Source organism: Giraffa tippelskirchi, chromosome 10 (genome assembly GCF_054371585.1).
Source record: "Giraffa tippelskirchi isolate mGirTip1 chromosome 10, T2T-mGirTip1v1.2.pri, whole genome shotgun sequence".
Classification (NCBI taxonomy): Eukaryota; Metazoa; Chordata; class Mammalia; order Artiodactyla; family Giraffidae; genus Giraffa; species Giraffa tippelskirchi.
The window spans coordinates 50,853,786-50,875,164 of NC_137284.1; the positions used below are offsets into that span (position 1 = coordinate 50,853,786).

The following is a 21,379-nucleotide window of genomic DNA, read 5'->3' on the forward strand; positions in this document are numbered from 1 at the left end:
AGTACTTGTCATCAGGGAAATGCCACAATATTTGTAACACTGGCTCTAAGAAAAACTCACAATGTCATGTGAAGAGAAATTTGAGGAAAAGAAAATAAATAGAGGGGAAATCCTTTTCCCTAAGCCTCCTAGATTAGCATGAAAAAGACATAGACCTACCTATTAATCGTATGTATTAGTCTTCTCAGGCTGCTATGACAAAATACCATAAATTGGGTGACTTAAATAGTGGAAATTAATTTTCTCACAGTTCTGGAGGCTTGAAGTTCAAGATCAAAGTCCACAGGATTTGGTGTCTGAGGAGAGCTCTTTCCCTAGCATGTAGATGACCACTTTCTCACAGTGTCTTCACCTGGCAAGGAGAGAGAATGAGAGAGAAGGGCGAGGGTGCGTGTGGGGGTAGCTGTTCAATCGGATGTGAATATGGGTTCCCGCACTTGTGACCTCTTTTAACCTTAAATACTTGCTAAAGACTGTCTCCAGATACAGCTGCACAGGGGATAAGGGTAGCAACATATGAATTTTGAACGGACATTGTTCAGTCAATAGGACGTAATGTGTATTTTTTCTTAACTTGCACCCCAATGAGACTCTTTTTAATGAGCTTTCTGTGACAAAGAGAAGTCAAGGACATTAACATTTGGTCCCACTACTTTCCATCAACAGATCATGAACAGTGATAAAAGTCTTTATACAGTGCAATTGTTGTGCTTCTCAAAAATAGCATTAACATGGCTATAGTATTGGGACATTGCAAGGAGCAAATTAAATACTTATATGAAATTTCTTAGTACATTTCTTACCGAAGATCATGTACTTTCTCCCTTATTTCATCTTTAGGTGTTTCCTTTGTTCTTTTTAGGTTCCACATTGTTATATAGTTAGGAGATATACTGCATTATATAACACAGAGTCAGAGATTTGTTTAATCTACCATTTGTTCTCTGCCACATATAAGATCATACTCCTTAAAAAAATAAGAAACAAGTGAAGAAAACAAGACAGAGAAGGTAAGGAAAAATATTGAATGAAATTTCTTTAATGCTAATTTTGAGAAGTTAAGCATGATAATTATGAAGGAGTGTAGTTAAAAAAAAAAAACTTGATTTTAGGTATTTGGATTAATTTGACATTTTGGTGATAAAGCAGGGACCATCCCAAGCATGATGGTTATGTTAGCAAGCATGCTGCAATCTGCATAACCCAAGGCATCTTCATTCACGTGCCAAAGGAAACAACTGGGAAATATTGTCCTAGAGTTGCCATGAAAGGACGTTTAGCCTGAGATGAGATCACCCTGCCACCATTCTGAGGAGTGCTTCCGAAAGAGATGGCAGGTGGGAAGTTTGGATTAGGTTTTCTCATGTTGAGAGGGCCTCAGGATGCTATCACAAGTATGAGGAAGAGTCCTTGCCCCGATAGACTTTGCTCAAGCATAAATTCACAGAAAAATAAAACAAAAATCAAACAAATAGCTCAAGAAGGTCAGTGGTCATTTGCTACGTAACCAATCACCTCAAAGTGCAGAAGCTCCCAACTCTATGAGTCAGCAATTGGGGCTTAGCTTATATAGGATGGGTCATCTGTGCTATGTGTGTTTTGGCCAGGATCACTCACAGGTCAGAAATTAGCCAATTGTTGCTGGCTTTTTTTTTTTTAACTTAAAAAAAATTAATCTGTATTGAAGTATAACAGATTTACAATGTTATGTTAGCTTATGTTATACAGCAAAGTGAATCAGTTTTACATATAGATATGTCAACTCTTTTTTTTTTTAGATTTTTTCCCATACAGGCCATTACAAAGTTGTTAGGCAGTTAGAATAGGAAACAGGAGTCCAAAATGGTGGTGGCTAAAGACAAGAAAGGGAAAAGCCCGTGAAAATGAAACAAAGGAAGGTCAAAGGAAGGTCCGAGGACTGGAGTGAGAACTTCAGGTAGAACAGCATTCCTGGCTAAGCCCAATTTACATAGGGCAGGCTCAGGGGGAGGGAAAAAAATACATATAAAAAGCGGAGCCAAATCGCTCTCTCTCCCTTTTTCTCTCCCGCACGCTGGGGCGTTCTTCTCTTCGTGTTTTTGGGTTGACGGTCGGCAGGCCCTCATGCTTCAAGGATGGATTTTCCTGGTATTATCTAAATAAAATAGATATGTAACACTGGATTGTCTAAGAGCTATAACATGATCTGTCCAAGACCCGAGAGCTGTGACCCGCTGAGGGCTCTAATGTCCGTCACTCCAAATCTTTGTTGTGACGTGACAAGAACCGAGGAGCATACACTTGCGTGACATTTATGGTGCCGTGACTCGGATAAAACCTGACTGAAACAGCCTCGGCAGCGCGGCCCCTGCAAGGAGGAGGCCAGGCACAGTAGGCACCCAACTCAGCGAAAGCTCCCTTGGTAGAAGCGGAACCTGAAGAAAACCCAGTGCAAGAGGCCCATCGTGCTGGAAACCGGGACAGCAGAAATCTCATGCGGCTCAGTCTCAGATTACAGATCTCCGGTTAAGGTAAGAGGTCCTCCCTCCTATGGCTGGAGGGACATGCCTAACAAAATCTTAATTCCTTTACAACCTCTCGTTTCTTGTTTCCTCAAACCCCCCGTGAACAAATGGGAGACAGTGGGTGCAATTGAGGGACTCTGGAGAGGTTACTCCTCAGTATGTCCCAAAGGCACTCTCTGCTGGGCCCCAGTAGCTGTTACCCAAGCTGGCAGGACTTCTTCTGTCCTTACTCTTCCTTGTGCCAAGGATCAGGCCAATGAAAACTGTGAGCTCAGATCAGGTAATTAACAGATTCTCGGCAGGCTATGAAGGGGATCCCTTGGCATGTTTTTCCCACCGCTTTTTCCTCCTGTCCTTCAGCTCTCTCCTGGGACTCAAGCCTGGCCAAACCCCATAAAGCTCAGGCTCTGATGTCTCATTGCAAAAATTCAGTGAGAGACAAAGTGATAAGTAAGAGGTGGGATTTGTTAGGATTCAGAGAGAAGCCCACACTTGAGGGTGTAGGCCATTGCCGAAGGCAAGAGCTCCAGCCATGGAATTCGGCCTGGCTAGGCTTTGCCAGCCGGGTGAATTCATATGTTAATGAATCATCCCAATGGTTGGCGGATCATCTCAACCATTGGGGAATCACCAACTCCTCCCTCTTTTAACAGTACCTTAGAGCTGTCCTGCCACGTCTGGGTGTGTCTTTTGGCTTACAGTTTGGGGTTTAAGGTTTACTTAAATTTGACTTGTCATCTTGGATCCGATTGATTTTAAGCAGTTTACGTTATGCCCCTGTGCTATGTCATTCTTTCAAAGCCTGTGCTCCGCCTCCTTCTCTCCTGTTTCATGCTCCTTTCCTCAGCCCCATCTGGGCACCTCTACAATCTTCTGGAGGGGCCACCAAAAATAGCTGGCCCTTGGGAGGGAAATACTGTGTAATATCCAATCCCTCTAGATATTCAGGCTTTCATCTTCCATGTTTCCTACAACATGTGCAACATCAGCATCTCTCAGTGAACCCGCCAGGGCGGGCAACAGGTACACAATGCCTGCCAGAAGTCCATCAGTTGGCATCCCTTCAAAGGCAATTGGGTTTCCAGGGATAATGTTTGCCACATTGGGAGTTAGCCCTGTAGACCGTTTGGGCCCAAACCCCTTAATCCTACCTAGTACTGGTCATGCTGGAGATCTTGGGGATGCCCAACTCCAGTCCGGGGGTCCCAGGAGGTCATCACGCCTTAACCTGCCTAGGGATCTAGTCCTTGAAAGGTTGTCACACCTCAACTTGCTCGGGGATCCGCTAGTCCCAGGGGTTCCAGGAGGTTGTCACGCCTCGACCTGACCAGGGACTCAATTCTAGGGAGGCCGTCACACCTCGACCTGCATGGGGATTCGATCTCCTAGGAGGATGTCACGCCTCACCCTGCCTGGGGATCTGCAACCTGACCCAGGGACGCCTGGCTCTCAGGTTGCAACACTACTGTGTAGGATAAGCTTCAGAAAGACACCCCTAAGGAAGTCCACCCAAAAAAATTGAAGGAAGTCTATTACTTGTGGGACTGTGCCCAGTCTCAGCAATAACTCAGGAGCCCAATGAGAACCCCATTCGTTGCCTTTCTAGAAAGGCTAAAAGAGGCTCTCCAAAAGTTTACCAATCTGGACTTAGACTCTTACGAGGGACAGGTGATTTTAAAGGACAAATTCCTGTCCCAATATGCATCAGATATCAGAATTAAGTTACAACAGCTACAGCAGGAAGACCCTGCTGCCTCTCTAGATGAGATGATCCAGACAGCCACTAATACCTTTTCTAACAGAGAACAGGAGAAGGAGGCCAAGGCCCAGGAGAGGGAGAAAAGGAAAGAGACAAGGCATGCCCAGATGCTGGCCACCCTCCAGGGAAGCCCTATGGCAAACCCTGAGTCCTTGAAGGACAAGGCACGAGGCAAATGCCTAATATGTAGACAGGCGGGGCATTGGGACAAAGAGTGTCCAAACCATGACAAATCTCCTAGTACGGCTTTCCACAAATGCTGTCAACTGGGACATTGGGCGGCACTCTGGCCTCGGGACCCAAGAGCCTCAAGGTCAAGTGCCAAGCCTTCCCTCAAGATGGTTCAAGAGGACTGAAGCAGCCCGCTCCAGCCAGCCCGCCTGTCACAGATAACCATCACGGGGCTGGAGCCAAGGGTACAACTGGATGTGGCAGGTAGGTCCGAAAACTTCTTGGTTGACATGGGGGCTACCTGTTCTGTCCTGATCTCCTACTCCGGAGCCTTCTTCTCCCAAACCTGTACCATTTTGGGTGCTACAGGAAAAGCAACTACTAAAAGAGTCACTCAAGCATTTCTTTGTTGCTGGGATGGACAAATATTTTCCCACCAGTTTCTTGTGGGGAACTCTTCAAAAGAAGGCAGAAGCTACACTAAAACAAGCCTTAACTCAGGCACCTGCCTAGAGGTTGCCAGACCCAGAAAAGCATTCCAACTTTAGGTTCATGAAAGAGAGGGAATAGCCTTGGGAGTGTTAACTCAAAGGTTGGGATCTGAGCCCCAGCCTGTAGCTTACTCATCCAAGAGGCTTGATCCAACCGCCCGAGGCTGGCCCCCTGCCTTAAAATTTTGCAGCTATTGCAATCATGATAGAAGATGCTTTAAAACTATCCTTTGGGGGTAAACTAAGTCTTTTTACCAGCCACCAAGTAAGACAACTCCTAAATGGGAGAGGCCATTTATGGATGTGTAATCAAAGAATCCTCAGATATCAAGTAATGCTGATGAAAAATCCAGGCTTCACTATATCCCCTTGTGAGGTTCTTAATCCAGCCACCCTCCTGCCTGCCCCCAAGGGCTCTCTCCCCTTTCACTCTTGTCTAGAAACCTTGGACCACTGGACAAAACCCTGAGAGGGATTGTTGGAAGATCCTCTGACCAATCCTGAAAAAATCTGGTACACTGATGGAAGCAGCTTCACCTTAGATGAAAAGAGAAGAGCCAGGTATGCAGTAGTCTCCAATTTTGATATCATAGAGGCTAAGCCTCTGCCACCACGTACTTCAGCCCAATTAGCTGAGCTCATAGCCCTGACTCGAGCTTTAGAGCTGGGAAAAGGTAAAAGAGTAGCCATTTACACTGACTCCAAGTATGCCTTTCTGGTGCTACATGCACGTGCTTCTATTTGAAAAGAAAGGGGCCACTTGACCACCCGAGCCTCCCCAATCAAATATGGTGATCAAATTCTTAGACTCTTAGAGACAGTCCATCTTCCCACTGAGGTTTCAGTCTCCCATTGTGAAGGATACCAAAAAGGGAGCATGGAAGTGGCATGAGGAAACCAAACAGCTGATCAGGCAGCTAAGAGAGCAGCATTACAAAACAATGACCTAAGAGGGGTCGCCACCTTAGTTCCACAGACTAGTTTGCCAGAAACTCCTACATATACTGAAGGTGAGACTCTTAAAGCTAAGAGTGAGGGCTTTCAAGAAGATCATACATGGTGGTTGCAAAAGGAGGGACTCCTTTTTCTGCCTAGAAACCTCCAATGGAAGTTGGTTAACTCCTTACACGCCACCACTCATTTAGGAGAAAAGGCCCTCCAGAGATTACTAGAAAGGTCCTTCAGAGGAACAGGCCTCCAAACAACTGTAAGGCAAGTGGTCTCCTCTTGTCCCACTTGCCAATTAAACAACCCCCAAGGAGCTCTAAGACCCCAGCTGGCCCAGCCCACCCGACAACGTGGGGTCTACCCAGGAGAGGACTGGCAGATGGACTTCGCCCAGATGCCAGTTTCTCAAGGATATAAATACCTATTAGTCATGATAGATACATTCACAGGATGGATTGAAGGCTTTCCCACCCAGACTGAGAAGTCTGAGGAGGTGGTAAAAAAACTGTTCCACGAAATCATTCCAAGATTTGGTCTGCCCTGGTCACTACAAAGTGACAATGGGACATTATTTTCTTTTAAGGTCACCCAAGGGGTCTCTAAATCATTAGGCATTACTTATTATCTCCATTGTGCCTGGAGGCCTCAGTCTTCAGGGAAAGTAGAAAGAGCCAACCAATTCTTAAAATCAGCAATAAAAAAGATAACCCAGGAGACCTCCCTGGGATGGAAGGAGGCTTTACCAATAGCCCTCCTCTACACCTGTATTGCCCCCAAGGAACAGATTGGTCTTTGTCCTTATGAGATGCTATATGGGAGACCTTTTGTTTATGTCAATGACCTCTTCCTAGATCCAGAGGTTCAGACCCTCCAGTCTTATACCATGGCCATTGCACAATTCCAACAGGACATATGCTTGTGGGGTATGAACCAGGACCCAAATGATTCTAAGGAGTCACCACTATATGCTCCAGGGACTCAAGTCCTAATTAAAATCTGGAAAGATGGGTCCCCAAAGGCTCAACTTGAGCCCACATGGAAGGGCCCCTATCCTGTAATACTTTCTACCCCCACAGCAGTCAAGGTACCAGGACATGACTCCTGGATTCACTACTCACGAGTCAAGCCATGGAGAAAAACAGAAGAGGACACTCAATACACCTGTGAGGCCCTGAGAGATCTCAGATACCTATTCAGAACTACAAATATGTGCCATTCTAATGAACATCCCCAAAATCTGGTTTCTGGGGATAAGATTTCTCAGGACAGCTCTAAAGAGCCAACACAGTTTGACAGACAGGAGATAAATCTTCTGATCCCTGAACAAGGAGAGACTTGAGCCATCCTGGCGATGGGAATTGAGACTTGGCTAATGCCCCTACTAGTTCTTGTTATACCATATTGATGCTGCTTATGATTGTTCCCTGTAATATCAATTGTCTAACCTGTTTTGTCTCTGCTCAGGTCAACAAGCTACAACATGCAGTGCCAGTTCAACTAAGATATAAAACTATAGCTGACCATGGAAAATATCACTCACTCTTAGATGGACACCGCTATGAGGACTCTGAGGCCTGAGACTAGCAAGAGGGGGAGGCCCAATACCACTCGCCATCCCAGTTCAGCAGGAAGTAGCCAGAAAGACCTCTACGCCCCTATTCCCAAAGAATTGGGCCTCCCATCTCTTGAGGGGGGAATGTTAGGTAGTTAAAATAGGAACAGGAGTCCAAAATGGCGGTGGCTAAAGACAAGAAAGGGAAAAGCCCATGAAAATGAAACAAATGAAGGTCAAAGGAAGGTCCGAGGACCGGAGTGAGAACTTCAGGTAGAACAGCACTCCTGGCTAAGCCCAATTTACATAGGGCATGCTCAGGAGGAGGGAAAATATATATATATATAAAGCGGAGCCAAAGCGCTCTCTCTCCCTTTTTCTCTCCCGCACGCTGGGGCGTTCTTCTCTTCGTGTTTTTGGGTTGACGGTCGGCAGGCCCTCATGCTTCAAGGATGGATTTTTCTGGTATTATCTAAATAAAATAGAGCAGTAACACTGGTTTGTCTAAGAGGTATAATATGGTCTGTCCAAGACCCGAGAGCCATGACCCGCTGAGGGCTCTAATGTCCGTCACTCCAAATCTTTATTGTGACGTGACAAGAACCGAGGAGTATACACTTGCGTGACATTTAGTATTGAGTAGAGTTCCCTGGGCTATATAGTAGATTCTCATATATTTCACAGTGGGCAGTGGGTGAGCAGGGGTGATGGAAGAAACTGAAGCATTTGCTGCTAAGTGCAACAGTCTAGTCAAAATCTTCTCAATATGCTGGTAGCAGAGTTATTGAAAGTGGAGAGAGAGAAAGCGATATCCAATGTACAAGCACCTTTAAAGTCTCTTCATTATACTGGCTCTTGTCCCAAAAGTCATGTGGCCACGCCCAAAGTCAATGTGAGAGAAAAACTCTCCAAGCATCCAACAGCCTGGATTCTGTGTAAAAGGCACAGTGGAGACTATGGACATTTCTTCAGACCACCAAATTATGAATTGGTTTTACTTTTCATGTACAAACCTCAACAATTGTTCAAAACTAGAGCACATATTTGGCACTTCACACATAGTTCTTAAATTAATAATAATGTATTTACTCTGCAGACTTCCCTGGTGGCTCAGACAGTAAAGTGTCTGCCTACAGTGTGGGAGACCTGGGTTCAATCCCTGGGTCGGGAAGATCTCCTGGAGAAGGAAATGGCAATCCACTCCAGTATTCTTGCTTGTAAAATCCCATGGATGGAGGAGCCTGCTACAGTCCATGGGGTCGCAAAGAGTCGGACACGACTGAGCAACTTCACTCACTCACTCATTTACTCTGTGCCAACCACTGTTCTAATTGCTTACCATGCATTATTCTTCCCTAGAAATCCCCAAAATATTCCAAAGCTTACATTATCTTCAGGGTAATCATGGGCATAATGATGGTACATAATATGCCAGCATTCACTCAACTAATGAATGTGGAGTCAGGGCAAGCTTCAAACCAAGTCAAGTAACCACACAATACATGACCTCCTAATAAACTGATCCATTGAAGAAGAAAGGAATGGTGTTTAACTGAAGGAAAGAGGGAGGAGGGAGAGAATAAAGAAGAAGCAAGGAAGGAAGAAAGGGAAGGCAAAAGGAAATGAGGAAAGAAGGAAGGATGGAGGAAAGGAAGTGAGGAAGGAAGAGAGGGGGAAGGAGATGGAGGCAGTCAGGAAGGAAGGAGCAGACTTTCTAGAAGCTTATGCAATTAAACACAGGTTACATTTGAGGTAAATAATCTCCTAGTAGGACTTGAAGTCCAATCCACGAACGTTAATTTTTAGCCCCTGATGGCACAGTTGAACATGATGTAAACTGCTAAAAGTGTGAAGAGGCTAATACCTGCCACATCACTCGGCAGATTGTCTATCCAGGAATCAGAAACCAAAGATTTAGGAGGAACATTTCACTGATACAAGTGACCTCTATTTTTGAGAACCCAAATAAATAAACTGTAACATCATTCTCCCAATATGGAGGATAGGCATTTTGAACACATATATACACACACACACTCATATACACACATATTCACACATACACATATATATTTAATGGCCTAGTGAAATAATTTAGTAAGGAATCCAATTACCTTTCAACCCCAAAAAGAACAACTTAAGTCCTGCTTATTTATGTTTCATATGAAGTTATAAAATGTCTAGATAAAAATCTCAATGGTGAGCACAGACTGCCTGGTGTACAATAGATTTGTGCAGTTAAGATAAGGACACATACAAATTAAAACTAAGCCAAAGTTTCATCCACCCTGTGACTGGTAGAATGGCTAGCATAAGATGGCAAAAGCACTCATATTGTGTGACTCCATTTATTTGAAATTCTAGAAAAGGCAGTACTCTAGACACATAGTATATCTGTACTTGCCAGAGGTGAGAGGTTAGGAGAGATGATTAAGAACAGTGGGGCATGAATTAGATGTTTGAGTGGTAGAAATATTCTATATAATATATGGCTATATATATTTTTCAAAACTCACTGCTTTGCACATTTGAAATTAGTAAATGTTACTGTATGTTTAAAAAATAATGGCTAGTCTTTCCAATAATTATGGTCATTAGAATTTATTAACTATACAACTTAAAAATATACACCCTCATAAGCATTTTTAATTCATATATTAATTTTGAATTAGACAGCAGGTATTTATCCACACTCAAAGAAATCTAAAAACATTTTAAAAAAGGAAACTGAAGTTCTGAGAAACACACAATACAATTAACAGCTTCTGGCTGCTCCTCACTTGGTGACATGTTTGTTGCTATTGATTCATTGAATATGTATCTTTGTTATGTAATTATCAGATACTTGTGCATTCATTTTCTGACCACAGGAAAGTCATGACCAGCTGAACTTAAGGAAATACAACCAAAAGTAGAGTAAGAAGAAAGAGAAAACTACTTTGAGGACAGTGAGTTTTTGCTGCTAAGTGTACTCTCTCCTAACTTCATTCAGAGAGGTTGTTTCCCAGTGTTTTATCCCTAGAATCCAGATATGAAAATTGTCAGCTCCAAGACTATTCCCAGGTAAAAATCCTAAAGTGATTAAAATGCATCTGTGACGCCCCCTATTCTGTGTTCTCCTTCATCATTGATAACCTGCAGGCCTTCACTCCCATCTTCCAGGATCTTTCATTTGCTGCATTTGATCCAAATGAATAAGTGGTATTTCATGATCCAGAACTTTCTTTTATGTTCCAATCCTCAAAATAACGAAAGTCTCCAAATCCTAGGAGAGAATTAAATGACTTCGGTAAATAAATATTAGCTAACTTTTATCCAATGTCAAGAAAGCCAATTCAGCTTTTTGCTCTGAAGGCTTTTCTTTCCACTTCTGTGCTCTGTGATAAAAGGTGACCACGTTCAAAATTAGCTGGAAGGCAGTTCATAAAAGTAGAAATTCTAGGTCTCTGTAAGCCTAGACTTACATGCAAGTCAAGGAAAAGAGAATGATGTTTTCTTTCTCAAGGCACTTGTGTCCTATCACTCAAGGAACCAAAATTTGAATGGTTCATATTTGTATTTGTTTTTTAAAGTGAACAATGCACATAGTCGCTGAAAATGTTGATTATTTGATGACCATCATAAAGCCAGTTTTTATTGGCTGGCTTTATGTCGTGTTATTTCAATATGCTAATTTTCTAACAAATTTAGGATTGCTTTTACACCCAGCGAAGGCTAAGTAACATCATTGTTACAATATGCCAAAAAGGGAAGGTTTAACAGCAATCTTAATAGAAGAAACACAGAAGAATTGACTCACCATATGGTGAATAACTTCAGATGTTCTGTGCTATGTTCATTCACATTCTATTTATTTCATGAGTATAATCAATTTCCTATTAACCATAGTGGAGTACTTAAGAACACAATAAATTTTTATGAAATAACTGATGATTTTTAGTATCAAATTTTGGAGCAAACTGTAAAATTAATCAACCCATAGGCATATTGTAGTTATAGTTAAATGATTTAATTGCTGACTATGAAAAAGTAGCATTGATAAAGATGATTCAAACCATGGTTAATCTCAATTGCAATTTAAAAAGTTGAAAGTAAAGTATAAAACAAATTTATCTCTCTTCTATTTAATTGCAACTTTTCAATATTAATATAGGAAATTATTTACAATAATTTCAAAATAAGCTTAATTTGAATTTGTTTGGTTCTCATGAGACAGTATAATACCTTATTGTACTGCTCAGAACCTCTTCCTACTTCCTTGGGTTCCTGGCAGTGGAAATTCTTCCAGTTACCGAGAGTGAGAGCCTACAGCCCTCAATTTGGTCCCTCAACTCAGGAACATGGCAAAACTGTCCATTAACCAAGTCCAGGTTATGTTCCCTAGGCAGCTTGTCCAATGCTGGATCAGGAGGGTTGTTCAGATCCAGAACTCCTGTAAGATCAGCTGAGGTGTTTTCTGCAACTTCACCTGTGTTCAACTTCTACTTTTGCTCAATATAGATCCCAAGGATATTTCCTAATAATTTCCAGCATGAAAATAATACTTTGGGTGATACAACATTGTAAAGCAACTATACTCTAATCAAAAAACAAAGAAACAAACACAAAACTATGGGTGATATATAGATTTTTATGTTCTTAAGTCTAGCATATAAGTCATGCTGACCCTTCAAATTAAAAGAAAACAAATTAAAATGCTGAATAAAATATAAAATATGATAAGATATTCATCTGGCCAGAAAATGCACAATTCTCTTACATTCTAAGTCAAAGCAAGAATTAAGATAAAAGAATGGAGCTAGTATTCAAGCTTTCCCCAAGAAATTTTTCCAAATAAAGGTGATGTTTGTAATCTTGCAGATGCAAGGGATACAAGAGACAAAATGGGTTTTTCTAGAAGTGGGCAGTTGTACAAAAAAAAAGAGAATGCTCTAGCAAATGTGAGGCTGTTACCCTTAGAAATTCTGGGTTGTTGGATCATCCTTGGCTAGTTAGAGACTGTGATAGAGTAGTGTTTAGGTATATGGGTTTCAAGAGGGTCCCCATCAACTCCAGAATTGGTAAGAGAACTCACTGTGCCTAAATAGTTTGCATAACAGTATTATTTATAATGAACATCTACGTTCTTTCTGGGATTCAGGAATTTGGTATGTAAGACATGATTAGATTCCAATAAAATCCTTGGGCATTGAGTCTCTAATGAGCTTCCCTGCTTAACAACATTTCATAGAGGTGGTCACAATCCAATGCTGGAGGATGTATGCACGTCCTGTGTGACACTTGGATGTTTGTGCCTTCTGATTCTCCTAGACTTTCTCCTATGTGCCACAGCTTTTGCTGATTTTCTTTGTATCTTTGTGATAAATCATAGCTGAGAGCATGACTATCTGCTGTGTTTATTGAGTCTTCCTAGTAAATCATCAAACCCGAGGGTGGTTTTAGAAACTCCCAATATGAGTCTTATTGTGATCTCTCAAAAGCATACATCATCTGTGTAAAGATGAACTAGTTAGAAGTACCAAAGGGAACAAAAGTATCACATCTTCCTCCAACCTTAACATGTTGTTGGTAAAAGAGTTAGAGGAATACATGATAGCATTGGAATCTAGACTAAGAAGAGGTATTGACAGAGAGGCAACATTTAAAGGAATTATAACTGAGATTTCTGACATAAACTCAGCGTTAGGAAGCTGAAACCAGCCCAGGCAGAATGATTATCATTTCCCTGACTACATGAAGAACATTTACTAGTTTATTTAAAAGAGTAATATGAAGTCAACCAATTGTTTTTGTGTACAGCTCCATGAATTTTATCACATGTATAAACCATCACATCAGAATACATGATTAGTTATTTCACTATAAAATATCTCCTGTGCTGTCTTTGTAATTGCATTATCTGTTTCCCAAATTCTGCATGACAATTATCTGTTCTGCATCACTATACCTTTGTTTTTCAAGAATGGTATTTAGTGGCATCTTTTCAAAGAGGCTTATTCCAACCAGCAACATGACTTTCAAAATGTTCAAAGTTGGTGCAGATCCATGTTTCTTTCCTCTTTAATTGCTGTGTAGTCTTCTATTGTATGGGTTTGCCACAATTTATTTAACCAGTAACCCTATGAAGGGAATATGGCTTGCTTCATTTTTTATGGAAAGAAGAAACATAGACATCCATGTACAGGTTTTGTGTGAATATATGTTTTCATTATACTAAATAAATATGTTTTCATATGGTAAGTATAAATTAATCTATAGCATCTAAACTTTCACCAACAATGTATCAGTTCTTTGCCAGCACTGATATTATCACTGTATTTTACTTTGGCCTTTTTAATAACTGTGCAGAGGAATCTCATCATTTTTTTTTTTTTTGTACTTTCCTAATGGGTAATGATGTAGCACATTTTTTTCTTTTCATTACTTATCATTCATAAATCCCTTTGGTGAAGTGTCTGTTCTAATCTTTGCTCTAATTTTCAGTTAGCATCTTACTATTTATTTTTTAGGATTTTTATATGTTATGCATATAAGTATTTTGGAAGATATGTGATTGAAAATTACTCTCTCTCATTCAGTATATTGGCTATTTTTTCTGTTTTTAAAATTTTTGTTGTTGAACTATAGCTGACTTACAATGCTGTGTTAATTTCTGCTATACAGCAAAATGATTCAGTTATACATATACATATCTGTACATTATTTTTTAATATTCTTTGCCATATGTTCTATCATAGGATATTGAATATAGTTCTCTGCTTTATAGTTGGACCTGTTTTTTTATCCATAATTTATATGAACAGCTAATTTATATTATTAACAGTGTCTTTCACAGACCAAGCTTTTGATTTGGATGAATTCCAATTCATCATCATCATTGTCATTATTTTATTACTAGTATTTTTTTTACAAATAGAAGTTTAGGTACACGTGTAGAAAAATCTTTGACTAAATTCAGATCATAATGTGTCTCCCTACTTTCTTTCAAATGTTGTGTATTCTTGTTTTACATTTAAATCTATTAATAAACCTGGGTAAGTTTTTATATAAAATATGAAATTTATTTTATGATTTATTTTTCTGCACATGAATACCCAGTCAGTTTGATTATATTCTTTGCAGCCAAAGATGGATAAGGTCTATACAGTCAGCAAAAACAAGACCAGGAGTGGACTGTGGCTCAGATCATGAACTGCTTATTGCTAAATTCAGACTTAAATTGAAGAAAGTAGGGAAAACCAGTAGATCATTCAGGTATGACTTAAGTCAAATCCCTTATGATTATACAGTGGAAGTGACAAATAGATTTAAGGGACTAGATCTGATAGACACAGTACCTGATAAACTATGGATGAAGGTTCATGACATTGTATAGGAGACAGGGATCAAGACCATCCCCATGGAAAAGAAATGCAAAAAAGCAAAATGGCTGTCTAAGGAGACCTTACAAATAGGTGTGAAAAGAGAAGTGAAAAGCAAAGGAGAAAAGAAAAGATATTCCCATCTGAATGCAGAGTTCCAAAGAATAGCAAGGAGAGATAAGAAGGACTTCCTCAGTGATCAATGCAAAGAAATAGAGGAAAACAACAGAATGGGAAAGATTAGAGATCTTTTCAAGAAAATTAGAGATATCAAGGGAACATTTCATGCAAAAATGGGCTTGATAAAGGACAGAAATGCTATGGACCTAACAGAAGCAAAAGATATTAAGAAGAGGTGGCAAGAATACACAGAAGAACTATACAAAAAAGATCTTCCCGACTCAGATAGTCACGATGGTGTGATCACTCACCTAGAGCCAGACATCCTGGAATGTGAAGTCAAGTGGGCCTTAGAAAGCATCACTACGAACAAAGCTAATGGAGGTGATGGAATTCCAGTTGAGCTATTTCAAATCCTCAAAGATAATGCTGTGAAAGTGCTGCACTCAATATGCCAGCAAATTTGGAAAACTCAGCAGTGGCCACAGGACTGGAAAAGGTCAGTTTTCATTCCAATCTCAAAGAAAGTCAATGCCAAAGAATGCTCAAACTACTGCACAATTGCACTCATCTCGCACGCTAGTAAAGTAATACTCAAAATTCTCCAAGCCAGGCTTCAGCAATACGTGAACCGTGAACTTCCAGACGTTCAAGCTGGTTTTACAAAAGACAGAGGAACCAGAGATCAAATTGCCAACATCTGATGGATCATCGAAAAAGCAAGAGAGTTCCAGAAAAACACCTATTTCTGTTTTATTGACTATGCCAAAGCCTTTGACTGTGTGGATCACAATAAACTGTGGAAAATTCTGAAAGAGATGGGAATACCAGACCACCTGACCTGCCTCTTGAGAAACCTGTATGCAGATCAGAAAGCAATAGTTAGAACTGGACATGGAACAACAGACTGGTTCCAAATAGGGGAAGGAGTCCATCAAGGCTGTATATTGCCACCCTGCTTATTTAACTTATACGCAGAGTACATCAAGAGAAACGCTGGGCTGGAAGAAATACAAGCTGGAATCAAGATTGCCGGGAGAAATATCAATAACCTCATATTTGCAGATGACACCACCCTTATGGCAGAAAGTGAAGAAGAACTAAAGAGCCTCTTGATGAAAGTGGAAGAGGAGAGTGAAAAGTTGGCTTAAACTCAACATTCAGAAAACTAAGATCATGGCATCTGGCCCCATCACTTCATGGCAAATGGATGAGGAAACAGTGGCTGATTTTATTTTTTGGGGCTCCAAAATCAGTGCAGATGGTGATTTTAGCCATGAAATTAAAAGACTTACTCCTTGGAAGGAAAGTTATGACCAACTTAGCCAACATATTAAAAAGTAGAGACATTACTTTGTCAAGAAAGGTCTGTCTAGTCAAGGCTATGGTTTTTCCAGTATTTATGTATTGATGTGAAAGTTGGACAGTGAAGAAAGCTGAGCACCAAAGAATTGATGCTTTTGGACTGTGGTGTTGGAGAAGACTCTTGCAAGTCCCTTGGACTGCAAGAAGATCCAACCAGTCCATCCTAAAGGAGATGTGCCCTGGGTGTTCATTGGAAGGACTGATGTTGAAGCTGAAACTCCAATACTTTGACCACTTCATGTGAAGAGTTGACTCATTTGAAAAGATTCTGATTCTGGGAAGGATTGAGGGCAGGAGGAGAAGCGGACGACCGGGGATGAGATGGCTGGATGGCATCACCGACTCAATGGACATGGGTTTGGGTAAACTCTGGGAGTTGGTGATGGACAAGGAGGCTTGGCGTGCTGTGATTCACGGGGTCGCAAAGCATCGGACTCGACTGAGCGACTGAACTGAAGCACACTTTATTGAAGATACTATCCTTTCTCCATTGAATCACCATGCACCTTTGCCAAAAACAATTTGGCCATATTTGTATAGACTTATTTCTGGACTCACTATCATTTTATTAGTCTGTGTGTCTGTTTTTACTAATGCCTAATTGTCTTTGTTGCTATCACTGTAGCATAGCTTAAAATAACGTAGTAAAATTTCTTAAACTTTATTGTTTTTATTTGTCAAGTTTTTTTTAGCTGTTCTAGTTCATTTGCTTTTTAATTTAAATTCTAGAATTAATTTAATTGTATTTGTAAACAATTCTACTGGCAATTTGATTGTTATTGTGTAATTCTGTCACTTTGGGTAAAACGTCTTACGTATTGCGTGTTCCAATCCATGAACATGGTATATCTATCCATTTATATATATCTTCTTTGACTTTTTTTCATGAGTGTATATACTTTCTGAATGCAAATCTTGCACAAATGCAAATAAATCTAATAAAATATTGAAATCACACAAAGTATGTATTCAAATTATAATCTAATTAATTTAGAACACATAAATAAATTAGAAATAGAGAAAAAAAAGTAACCCAAGAAATGCAGAAAACCCCAATCTTAGTAATTAAATAACACATTCCTCAATGTTATGTTATGTTATGTTCAACGAGGTATTACAAAGGAAACTTAAAAAAAGAAACATTAATTTAGACCTATCCATGATACTGTACACAAAAACTAACTTAAATTTTAACTTAAACTAAAATTTAAGCTAAACTAAAGTTGATAGCATAATGTCTACAAAAGCTACAAAAAATTTAGAAGAAAACACAGAAGAAAATCATTTTGTTTCTAAGCAATTCTAGCAAGCAAATATAATTCTTGCAAATGAAACCCAAAGCTCAATATATAAAAGAACATTTGTTAAATTTGAGATATACAATTTTTAAAAGATTTACATTTCACTATGAATATTTTCAAATCAATGATAAAAAAAAAGCAATTTAAAAATGGGCAAAGTCTGAATTGTCATTGCACCAAGTAAGTTATATACATAACCAATAAACGGAATAAAAGATGCTCAATTAGGGAAATGCAAATTAAAACAAGTTACCTTGTCACATGTCTTAGGATGAGCATATTCATAAAGACAGATGAAGATTTGGAGAAAATAGTACCTTCATACCTTGTTGGTAACAATGTAAGATGGTAGAATCATTTTGTAATCCATTTTGTCTTAAAGCCATTTTCTTAAAAGTTTAAAAATAACTTACCATACATCCCAATGGTTCTACTTGTAGGTACATACTTTGAAAAATGAAAATATACGTTCACACAAAGACTGTGCTGGCACATTAACAGCAGCATTGTATCTAATGACTGACAATTTGAAACAACCCAGATGTCACTAACTTTTATATGGATAAGAAAATGTGGTCATACAATAGAATATTTTTCAGCAATACAAAGAAATCAAATGCTACATGCTATAACCTGGATGAACCCAATAAAGCATAAATCTAGATGAATGAAGCCAAACAAAATATTACATATTTTATGATTCCAATTACAGAAAATGTTCAACAGAAGAAATCTGCAGTGTCAGAAATGAGATTAGTGTTTGTCTGCTGCTCAGAGGAAGAATGGAGAATGACTGTGAAATGGTTCTAAAACTACTTTATTGTAAAGGTTGCACGGCAACAAAAAATTCCTAAAAAAACATTTAATTTTACCATTAAAATGCATAAATAAATGTTTTGTTAACATATACTTTGTATTTTATTTTATCATTTTAAGTGTCTAAAATATTAATGGTAAGAAATAATATTTTGTTTATTTCTCTTAATTCTATCATATTTGTAATACATTCAAGATTTTGTTTTCTGATATTAGAGCCTCCTGCCCACTTCTTTCCTAGGAAATGATAGTAGACTACCTGCTTTGCTAGGATGTTTTCCCTGCAACTTTATCACCTTTTCCTACTCAGCTAGGCTTAAGTCTACCTTGAATGAAGAGCATTCTCTTGTGTCATCTACTCTGAGTGATTGTGTGATATGATATGAGGACCCACTGAAGGTGGAAGTGCAGAACATATAGACCAGTGTAACTTTTATTACTCTCAGAGTGTGCCTATTGAGAAAGGAAAGACAAGATACCTCAGAAAGATTCCAGTGTTCCCTTACATGATAGTCAATATACTTTGTAGAACTTTAAAATAAATCTCAGAATATACTACCAGTATCTCAGTGGCTAAGAAAAAGTATGGCTAGGGGAATGAACATTGAGAAGTAAAGTGAAATGGAATGGAAATCAGGTTCTCTAGTCAAGCCATGTTATCAAGTCTTCCCAGAGTTTCAACAGGCTAGTGTCTGAGGCTTCTATTGGCTCAGAACAGAAGGAAGCCCTCTAATGACCACAAGTGATGTGAAGACATATTGAAATACACAGAGGATACATGTACTCCTCAAATAAGTGTGTGTGTTTAGTCATTCAGTTGTGTCTAACTCTTTGTGACCCCTCTTTGCTGGAGTGTAGCCAGCCAGGCTCCTCTCTCCATGGAATTTTCCAGGCAAGAATCCTGGAGTGGGTTGCTATTTCCTACTCCAAGGAATCTTCCTGATCCAGGGATTGAACCTGTGTCTCTTGTGTCTCCTGCATTGGTAGGTGGATTCTTTACCAGTGCACCACCTGGGAAGCCCACCGGTATATCTGCTCATATTAGTGTTGATATTTTCTTGCAATTGGAACAGTCTCTCAAGTAATGTGTTATAAGTGAGGTATTGAGCAATAATCCATTGTGTATATGTACCACATCTTCAGGAATGGAATTGGGTCATTTGTAGTGATATGGAAGGACATCAACACTGTCATACAGAGTGAAGTAAGTCAGAAAGAGAAAAATATCATATATTACGGCATATATGTGAAATCTAGAAAAATGCTACAGATGAATCTGTTTGCAGAAGATGGGATGGATTAGATTCAGATTGACATATATACACTACCATGTGTAAAATAGATAGCTAGTGGGAGACTGCTATATAGCACAGGGAGCTCAGCTTGGTGCTCTGTGGTGACTTACTTGGGTGGGATGCAGGGCTGGGTGGAAGGTTCAAGATGGAGAGCATATATGCATTCATATAGCTGGTTAACTTTGCTTTACAGCAGAAACTAACACAATGTCATAAAGCAAATATATCACAGTTTTTAAAGAGTGAGATGCTAATTATCCAACTAGGTGCTTGTAGCCAGAAATTCTAAGAAAAATATGACATTCACAGCCTTGTCTACCTTCTCATTTCCTTTGCATAAATATGAAGATAACTTCAGCATATTTTTTTTATATTTCAAATTGATTTCTACACTACAGTGTGTTCAAAAGACAATGGTTGTCAAACACACAATCTTTATGTTCAAATTTGGTTACCTACTTCAATAAAGATTCATGAATATTCACAAAAGTCTGTTATGGCTTCAAATAAAACTTTTTAATTTGCTGAAACAAGATTTCCTTTGTATAAACTCTTCGATGATTGTCAATATAAATTTCAAATAAAGGATTGACAAATAACCAAGCAAGTGAGAAAAACAGGTATAATAATGGATTATATATACAGTTGGCATGAAATGCTGGGTTTATATAACATCCCTCAAGTCTGTCTGTATTTTATTCATTTGTTCTTTTTGTACTATCATATTTGAAGGGTTCACATTTAAATGTAGACCTACAAATCCTATCTTTAGGCATATAGACATACCTGTTATTCCAAATGCTATAACATTATTCCAAAATATATTTCAGGTTTTACAAAGGAAAGAAAGGAAAAGGAGAAGAGAAGAGAGGGAGAAAAAAAAAATAAAGCTCTGAAACAAAAAAGAACTACCTCTCTACAAAATAAAGAACTGGCAACCAAAGATGTCAGCATCACTTAGTTTTGGAAAAGAATACTTGGAGTGATACAGCAAGTAATTATGTTATTTTCTTTCAAAGATGTTATTGTTGAGCTTTTATTTCACTGATGATTTTTATACCAACAAAAACAAAAACAAGAGACCTTCTCTGTTGTAAACCCATGTATATTATAAAATTTATTTGAACCAATGTTGATGTCTGTGGATCCTTTCCCAACTTCCCACAGGACTTCTGCCATGGGGCACCAGGTCAAATTACTTCTGAACTTGCTTACTTCTTTGCATGAGCCTACATGTTAATCATCATCAAAATAATTTTCTGGTCACAGGTTTTTTTTTTTTTTGGAGGCAGCAGGATTGCCTATGCATAAATTAGGGGGCATAAGAAGCCACCATTTATAGTAATTGTAATGCAAGGAAACTGTTTATATCTAACTTATACCACAGACATCCCATAGATATTGAAGATTTTTTAAATGCTTCAACTCTTTCTAAAAAGAATATGGCTGTGAAAGAAAGGAAACATCTAGATAATGACAAAGCTATTGAGAAGACTTTGAGGAAATATAAAAATTGTGAAAAAGTTTATAGTTAGCAGAATAAGAAAAGATATGAAAAATTTAATTTGATTTCTTCAGTTTCTAAAAAAGGAAACATTAAGAAGCTAAAGGTCAGTACTGTTTACAAGAACCTAGACATGGAGACAACCTAAATGTCTATAAACAGAGGAGTGAATAAAGTGGATGTAGTACATAT

At 39.1% G+C, this 21,379-nt stretch overlaps 1 long non-coding RNA gene across 2 annotated transcripts; it reads left to right on the forward strand.

The window, feature by feature from the left end:
* The first annotated feature begins 2,303 nt into the window (after positions 1-2,303).
* On the forward strand, positions 2,304-20,813 carry LOC145522361 (uncharacterized). 2 transcript variants are annotated; one of them, XR_014066000.1, is made up of 4 exons: positions 2,304-2,510; positions 5,366-5,486; positions 10,296-10,488; positions 20,514-20,813. It is a non-coding gene; the product is annotated as an uncharacterized LOC145522361 (long non-coding RNA). The 2 variants fall into 2 exon arrangements; XR_014066001.1 differs by lacking the exons at positions 10,296-10,488; positions 20,514-20,813 and adding exons at positions 3,850-4,698; positions 7,338-7,923.
* The last annotated feature ends 566 nt before the right edge of the window (positions 20,814-21,379 follow it).